General features: G+C 40.1%; 1 pseudogene across 1 annotated transcript; it reads right to left on the reverse strand.

Annotated features, from left to right (window-relative positions):
• Positions 1 to 730: 730 nt before the first annotated feature.
• On the reverse strand, positions 731 to 7633 carry LOC149829632 (DNA-(apurinic or apyrimidinic site) endonuclease pseudogene; annotated as a pseudogene). Its single transcript, XR_016433583.1, has 2 exons — positions 7529 to 7633; positions 731 to 2073 (listed from the first exon to the last, which is right to left on the reverse strand). The product of XR_016433583.1 is annotated as a DNA-(apurinic or apyrimidinic site) endonuclease pseudogene (transcript).
• Positions 7634 to 8982: the final 1349 nt, after the last annotated feature.

Consider the following 8982-nt stretch of genomic DNA (forward strand, 5'->3'; position numbering starts at 1 on the left):
TTTCTGCTTTTTCAGTTTATTTTATATACTCGCTATTTAGCACTACATTCAAGCTCTTACCAACCAATTTTACCTACAGTTGATTTAAAACCATGGGACATTGGAACTTTGCACATTTTTAGATTCAAAAGATGGAGAGAGATACAGTATACTTATGACAAGTGGCATACGTAGCAAGAGTATATGCAGGAGGATGTCCCAAATTAAATACTTTGATTTGGGATTTGAACCAGTGAAAGCCTCTAACAATGTGCCTGAAGAGAGGAGCTAAAGTCGGGTTATTGTGTTTTACTACATATTTATAGGTTCATTCCGTGATTCATTGACATGATTACATCTATGTATTATCTAGTTATGAAGAACTAAAAATTTTCCACTAGGTAAGCTTGTGAATCAAGCTGTGATTCTAACATTTAATGATATTGTTATCAAACAATTGAATCTTGTGGACAAAACTATGGCCCTTTATGGTTTAGGAATTTGATTATCACCTTAACAAAACTATTTACAAATACATCTAAACACTACCTATAAATGAAAACCATCTATGACTTTACAGTTTCATGAAACAACACTCTGATTTAATGGGTTCTGTCGGATTAGGTACTACTATATGAGAGAGAGAAAGAGAGAGAGAGAGAGAGAAAGAGAGAGAGAGAGAGAGAGAGATGCTGTGTGAACAAAAACCGGACAACTTTTTCTTCATTTTCTTTCCAACGAAGAATAGGATGTACCTTCAAGCGGTATAACATTCAAGTATTTCAAGACCAGATGTTCAGCTAAAGCTAAAGATCCAAAAGAACAAAATATTGATAAGAAAACACCACTACCAAAATAAGCTTCAACATTCGAGGCACTAATTGTAACATCTACAATAAAGGATCTGACAATGCTGCAAAAGATACAGGACTGATCACAATTGGACTAATTATCGTACCAGATATAATTTACTCATAAGATTGTATTTCATACCAAAATGGGAGAAAGCTTGAGAGAGACAGGGCAGTGATCGCTCCCACAAAAACCTTCTAGTTCAATTCCTTGTCCATGAATATTGCAGGCAACAATCCTCTCCTTGAGTATCTCAGACACTAGGAAGTAATCTATCCGCATTCTCTTGCCTCGGTACTTCCCAACAGGATTTCCTGACCATGTGAAGCATCGATCAAGATCCTGCTCTTTATGAAGGAACCTGTAAGCATCCAAGAGTTTCCCCTCCCTTAGCATGGTAGAGAATCATTGTCTTTCAGCTATTGTGAACCCTGGCTGGCCGCAATCTTCTTTATTTGGAGGTATGTAGCCATTGAGCTTAGCATTACTGAAGAATTCTCTATGGCTCACATCAATGTCCTCGTGACTCACATTTAGGTCACCGCACCAAATCAAAGGTTTATCCGAGGATTGTATCACAAACTCCAGCATCCGCTTATCCCATTTCCGCCTCCGCTGGAAAGAGGTTTCATCATCCTTCCATCCATTGTTTGGAACATACGTATTTAGTATACGAAATGACTCAAATTCAGCCAAAATAACACGTCCATCAGGTTCATGCTTCGAGGATGCTCTATCAAGAGAGAAAGAGACTTTCTGTGGCTGGAACTGTCGCTTTATAAACAAAGCAGTTCCTCCATACTTTGAATCTGAAAGGGACCACCAAACACGGTAGTTTCCCATTGGAAGACTTGAAATAGCCCGCATCAGAATACGTTTTTCCTCCCGTGACGAACTTGTGTCATCCTTCAATTCTCCCGGATTCTTGGCAGCTCCTTTAGATCCTGCTGCAGGCATCCGCACTTCCTGGATGGCAATAACATCTGGATCAACCTGTTGGACCAAGTTGGTGAATTCATTCCAGTTGTTTTTAACCCTAAGAAGAAGGCTGTTAGAGTTCCATGTCATGAACTTGCAAGGTTCCTTTTTTGCTGCCTCCTTTTCTTTATCATCATTTACTTCTCCTTCATGGTTGTTTGGTTTCTTTTTCAATGGGCCATCACTCTTCCCATCTACATCCCCATTTCCATCATCATCTCCTTTTGTTATTGGCTTGAAGAAACGCTTCATCATGCACCCTTTCTGGACAGAATTCAAAAGTAAAGCCACAAATTGATAACAACATAGCAAACAACAAAATAAGAATAGCTCTTGACCCTACATATACTCACTATAGTCTATCTGTTTGAGCTTTATGCCATACCAAACCGCTAAGAGTTGACAACTCCACAGAAGCTCAATTGACATGGAGGAATTTGAACATGGGAGGGCAAAACAGAAGAGTGCATTCAAAGCCCAGAACCAACTCTTTCTTTCAAAGGTAGGAGCGAGTGGTCCAACATCTTTTGCTGGTTAGGCTGGGACAGGTTCTCACATATCTGGGCCAACGGGAAAGGAATGGAAAGCCCATCTGTTTCTTTCACTTTCTCCTTCATCAGGGTAGACAGAAGAAATGGGATTCCACTCTTATAGACAATAGAAAACGGTCTGTCATATAAGGTTGTGGTCCAGCTTTTTATGAATCCGTAACTATGGAAAGGATGGACTAGCTAAATTCAATAAGCTATGCAATTCTGAAACCATGACAAAGAAAAACTATTCAGAAGATACATATTGGCCAATATCAGAAGACATCAGAAAGGTGGAGGAATTAATGTGAATTTAGGAAACCAGATGAGTCAGGATTTAGACAAGGCTCTTGAAAAAGACAAATTCGACAACAACAGAGTTAATTTGAAAGATATTGAACATCAATAATAAAGCAATAATAATATGAACAATACCAGAAACTATCAACAAATTCGGTGCCCGGTTAATGTGAATTTTTTATCCGACTACTTATCCAGAAAAAAGAACACAAAGCTTGAAATAATGCATAATACTCCAAATACAAATCTATCCCCTGATTCTTAAATGAGTTGGCAAATCCAAACATGCACTACATAGATGCACAAGCTTTATGACTATAGCAAAAGATTGAAACAGGACCACCGCCAGTTTCATTCTTTATGCACAATAGACCATTTCCAATCTCCTGATTCTTAAATAACATTCAAAGCTTGAAATTAAGATGAGAGAATAAGTGTTATGTTGAATTTTGGATCGCATTGGATCCAACCTAGATGTGACCCATATTAACATCAGCACATCAAGAGACATACATGGGAGAGGCTTTTGGATTTTGGAGGGTTGCAGGATAGTTACGAGGTCTCATAACTGTCCATTCATGCCCATTAGGGACCTCCATTATGGACATATTATGGACCCATGATGGGTCTCACCCAGATCTCCCTATAAATTGTAGAGATCCATGATAGCTTGACGAGGACTACCATGAGAGCATACGTGGTTGTTGAGTACTACATTTGTGTGTGAACTCTCTCTCTCTCTGGGTTCAAGGGTCCTGCTCACATCTCGACATTATGGTCTGAGCTCATTGAGGGCGTTAATTGGATGAGGAGAACGTCGACCACCCGCATCCACCGAAGTGTTGTTCGGATCATCCAAGGCCGCATTTAGTAAGTGGCTCTTCCGCGATCCATTTTATACTAACATTGGGTTATTGGGCCAAACTGTGCATCCGCTGTGCATATTCAGGGTGTGGGTGTGTCGACGTCCATGCGATGCTTGCCAGAATTTTTTGTCAGCATTGTTCTCCCTCGCCGGACTCCCGTTTAGTTTTGGAATGTCGGACGACAATGGAGGAAGCATTGACAAGTGACCCACCACCTACCAACCATTCGGTTTGCTTTCCGTCGATGATTACTAAGGCGGCCGTTACTGTACATCCTTAATTTTTGGCTATATCCGGCGAAGGATCGACGATCTGTTAGTGGATCTGAGTTCATTGACATGTAAGGATCTTGTCCGAGTGATTTTAGCATCATCGAAGTTGTGTGGAGGGATTCTGGCATGTTTTTCGTTGGCTCTACAGAATTCCAACAGAAATCTGTCCATGCACAATCTGACGCCTTTATTTGCATTTTCCACTGAACCAACGCGGAATTTGGCAATGGAGTCAAAACAAAAGTTGTTCATAATTAAATTTTGAGCAACTTCCGTTCAGACCTCATCGGCATTTGAGATCTCCGGCAGGTTGTATTTTGAGAAGAGCATTGTCGGACCCGTTGTGAGCTCTAGGTGGATCGGATCTGAGTCCGACCAAGTGGGACCCACACCCATTGTGGGTTTTGAGGGGACTGGGTCTGAGTCTGACTCGGTTAGACCCTATCCGAGACCCGAACTCGTTGAGGGACCCGAACACGCTGGGGTTCCCGGTGGACCGGGGCAAGTCCCAACCCGTTAAGACACGATCCAGGACCCATTATTGTTCCTGGGTGGATTGGGTCAGTAACCATGGGTTGGATCTGGTCCAGAACCGGACCATTTAACCCATTAAGGATAAAACCGGTCCAGGAACCAATAAGGTCCTTTTGAGACCAGTTCAGGGGTCCTAAGACCGGTTTTGGGGTTTCTGAAACTGATTTAGGCATCCTGAAATCCGGTTCATTGATTTTTGAAATGGGTTCATGCATTTTTTGACCGGTTCTGGCTTTTCAGGGATTGGTTCGGTCCTTCTAGGACCGGCTCAATGGTTTATGAGACCAATTTGGGCCTCCTGTGACCGGTTCGGGGGTTTTCCTGATTGTTTCAGTGGTTTTTTAGACCAGTTCAGGGTTTTTGTGACTGGTTCAAGGCTTTTTATGACCAGTTTAGGGTCTTTATAGACCCGTTTAGGTTCTTTTAAAACTTCGATTTCGATCAATAAACGCATTTCTTTGTCATTGATTTCATACTTTTTGATAACTTTAACATGATACAAGTTGTGTTTCAAGTTGTTTTTTGAGTTATCCATGATTATTTAAGCATGAAATTATGAATGTTTACACTTTATTTATGTTATGACATGTTGTACATGAACTTACGATAAAAGATTTGTTGATTGAGGGTTTCCTGAACCGTGTTGAGATTGAAATTCAGTATTGAGATTGTGTGTGACTTTATGAAACAATGATTCTACTCAAAGGTAGGTCATTGTGCCCCAAATTCACACTGGGTGTAATAATAGATGTGTACACCAACCCATGAAGCATATTTGTACCCAAAGGTATAATGTCAAATTGTCTCTAGTTACATGATCTACTAGTTTCACCAATTTAAGTCAATTCCTCAAGAATTAAGGAGGCAAAGCAAATGAAAGTATTATTGTTTTCACCAAAGTAAAACAATAATGACTCTATTATGCTTGCCTTGGAAAAGGCGAATAATAAAGAGTTTTACATTTACCTTTTCGATATGAATCTCGTATAAAGCAGTTAATCTTCTACTCAAACAGATAATAGCACAGTCAAATAGAAGGTTGTTTATGAAAAGTGAGAGCGCTTACAAAGATGTCTATGAGAAGTGAGAGTGCTCAAATAATCTTAGCATGTTACTTTTGCAATCGTGAGTGGTTAGGAATATTTGAAGTATCATCTCTCAATGCAGAACAGTGAAGGAATTTCTGAAAGTCATTGAGACAGAATTATTGATTTAAACAAGATTTTATCTCAAGTCATATGGATTAGAAGCTTCATTATGGGTCTTGGTATAGTGGACTTTATTGAGAGGTCATTAAAGATCTTATGTGATAATGAAGTTGTCATGTCCTTCTCGAATAACAACAAGAGCTCCACCTCATGTTGATTGATAAAGTTAAAGTACTTTGTTGTTAAAGAAAGAACCGAGAATCATTTAGTGTGTATTAATACAATTGGTACGAAGGAAAATGACTGTGGATCCCCTTACTAAAGGGCTAGCACCGGGATTATATTCCTAACATATAATAGGGATGAATTTGTTTGATTCCTTCAGATGTATGACAATTCATTATGGTTATATGTGACCACATTTATAAAACTAAATTGATTCTCTATGGTTTTGTGCATTGTTGATTATCTCTCATTTAGATAGAGAGAATAGCAGAATAACAATATTAAAATAGACCATAAAGGTAATCTTAACATGCTAAAACACTGAAAATGAATAATATTGTAGTGCATGAAAATATGACATCTCATATCTCAATGACTCATTCATTCTTGTGATAAAGAATAACATCTAAACTCACATGGAAATTAAATCAAGATAATGGTAAAAAAACTCGATTATGTGTTTTTCCATGTCAATGGGTCAAGTGAGAGAATATCCAATTTTGGATCAGATAGGATCTAACCTGGATGTGACCCATATTGACATGGGCACATCAAGGGATATAAATGAGAGAGGCTTTTGGGTTTTGGGGGTAACTGTTCATTCATACCTGTTAGGTACCTCCACTAGTGCCCGTTATGGAACCATTATGGGCCTCCCCCAAATCCTCCTATAAATAGGAGAGATCCATGGTAGCTTGATGAGGACTACCATGAGGGCATATGTGGTTGTTGAATGCCACATTCGGGTGTGATCTCTCTCTGGGTTCAAGAGTCCTGCTCACCTCTTGATATTATGGTCAGGGCTCATTGAGGGCGTCGATTGGCAGAGGAAAAGACTGACCACCCGCACCCGTCGAAGCGCCGTTCAAATCATCCAAGGCTGCATCTGGTATGTGGCTCTTCCGTGATATATTTTATGTTAACATGTTATTCCAAGGGAAATAACATCCAGAAGAAGCATCGTAGGCCTAGAAAACATTCTCAAGGACTTGCCCGACTATACCAGAATCCTTGAATAGGAAAGACTAGCTGAAAGTTCACATGCCAGTCGAAGAAGAAGGCCAGCATAAATGAAGTTTAAATAACGTCTTGCTCAGTGTATGCAAAAAAAAGTCATCCATAGGCACGACTTGGCATCGTTTGCAACGAGAAGACAAGAAGCCAAAGCATATAAAACATCTCTGAACTGCAACTGCATATCATTGAGGAATTTGGTAATATCAACCGAACGAATTAAAATATGTTTTCATCTTTAGTTTTTCATCCTAAGCACAGATGAAAAAAGCTCCCAACTTAGACTCTTAACTGAACAAGGCGTTGCTCCATGACCTGCCAAGCCAACTTGGGCGCAAATTGCATGACAATAACGATCACCAAGTAAAAAATACATACAAAATTTCAGGAAGGGCAAAGGGCATCACGTGCTCCATAGCATAACAAATCACACTAACTCTATGAATAACAAGAACAGATACCAATAATGGAAACCAAAAAGCGAAAGGAACAAACCATCATTCAAGATAATGGGAACAGTGGTTCCTCCCCAGAACAAGCACAAGAGTGGGAAAAGGAAAAATAAAAAACAAAATAAAAGCACCAACCTTTAGTCCTTCACTGTAAACCAAGGAAGAATAAGAAGGAAAACCCAAGAAAAAATTTGCTGACCACCATCGTGAAAATAGCTCTACCGATTTTTTTCCTTCCCTTTTCCGATGCATTCTTAAAATCCCAATTAACAAAGGGAACAACGATTACTGGATGGAACAACTCCACATCCACGGCCATTTCATGAGAGAGAGAGAGAGAGAGAAAAGCAATGTGGTCATATGGGGTGTTCTGGTTACCTTTCACATGTCATTATTGAGAGCAAAGGGAAGCCAACCGTCACCACAATACCAACGGACGCTTCTTTGTCAAGCCAAGGCGTTGTGAGGGAGAAGAAGGGGAAGTAGAGAAATGGAGAAGGGGTTTGTTAGTTATTACGGGGAGGGCGAGGGGCGAGGGGCGAGGGCAGCCAAGGGAGTTCGTCCCTCTCCTCCTGTCCTTTCCCAGTTCCCTCCTTGGAGTGTAACTGGGTTGGTCCAGGTAGGGTTTCATTAGACCCGATTTTAGAAAAAGTGTTTTTTTTAACAATTAGACCAAACCCAATACAACATGATTCAGTTTTTCTTATGAATGTACGATCAAATTGTAGACCCAAATGGGTTATTGGGTTATGATATAAACTGGGTTGGATTTTGATTGGTCTCTTTTCTATTTCTTGTTAATAAAAGAGTATATTGAGGGATGTAGATGGGTCGGATTTAGCCATTACCGATTCTGACTTAATTGGATCTGACATAATCGGATTTGGATGGAATCAGATAAAACTGTGTCCGGATCCGACTACCTTAGAATCCATATTTACACATAATCGTCTGGGAATTTGTTGGATTCAGGCCTTAGTCTCAAACTCTGATGCAAAACTCAATACCAAATCTAGATTTGGTTGTTAATCGAATCAAAATTTTGCTACCGAATCTGACTAATCGGAATAGGATCTGTGTCGTGTCCGTGTTGACGTAAACAAATTCGGCGGATCCCCCACTGCCAAGCTTTAAATTGGCCTTGGTCCATCAAATGAAAATGCTTATTACTGTATTTTCATGGTTGTATCTGCAATGACATTTTTCATAATTGGATTTTTAATTATCAACGTCTACTTTTTGTATATGCCTCTGAAAAGGATCAACTAAATTGATCGAGTTGTTTCTATCAATCAGAATGGCCAGTTATTAATGAAAAGAAGGGGATGGTCTACCCCCTGTCCTCTCACCATTCATAATGTGCATGTTAGATACGTTTTTTTATCAATATGAATGTGATCTTGATGATTGAAAACATATGAAGATAAATAAACTCTTGGATCAATTTTTTTTTATGTGTATAAACTAATCCCCGCCTAGCCCCGCCCCGTCCCCAATCCTTTAAGGGATGACTATAAACTAAGGGGAAACGGGGGCCCCACCCCGCCCCTGCTTGAACCAGGGATGGAGGACATGAAATGGGGATGGAGGCGGGGGTGGAGGTTAAAATCCATCCCCATGCGCGGGGATGGAGGTTTGGATTTTGAAACGAGGCGGGGGTGGAAACCTTGTCCCCCGCCCCCGGTCCACTGCCATCCCTAAGTACATGTCTATACTGGTAGGACACTAGTTTGGGGGTTTATCTTCATATACAGCAGTGATTTACAATGGAAAGATTTAGCAAACAATTTGCGAGATTTGGGAATCCTCTGCACCTTAATCTGAGAAAAATT

Source organism: Nuphar pumila, chromosome 8 (genome assembly GCF_984573655.1).
Source record: "Nuphar pumila chromosome 8, dmNupPumi1.hap1.1, whole genome shotgun sequence".
NCBI classification, from domain to species: domain Eukaryota; kingdom Viridiplantae; phylum Streptophyta; class Magnoliopsida; order Nymphaeales; family Nymphaeaceae; genus Nuphar; species Nuphar pumila.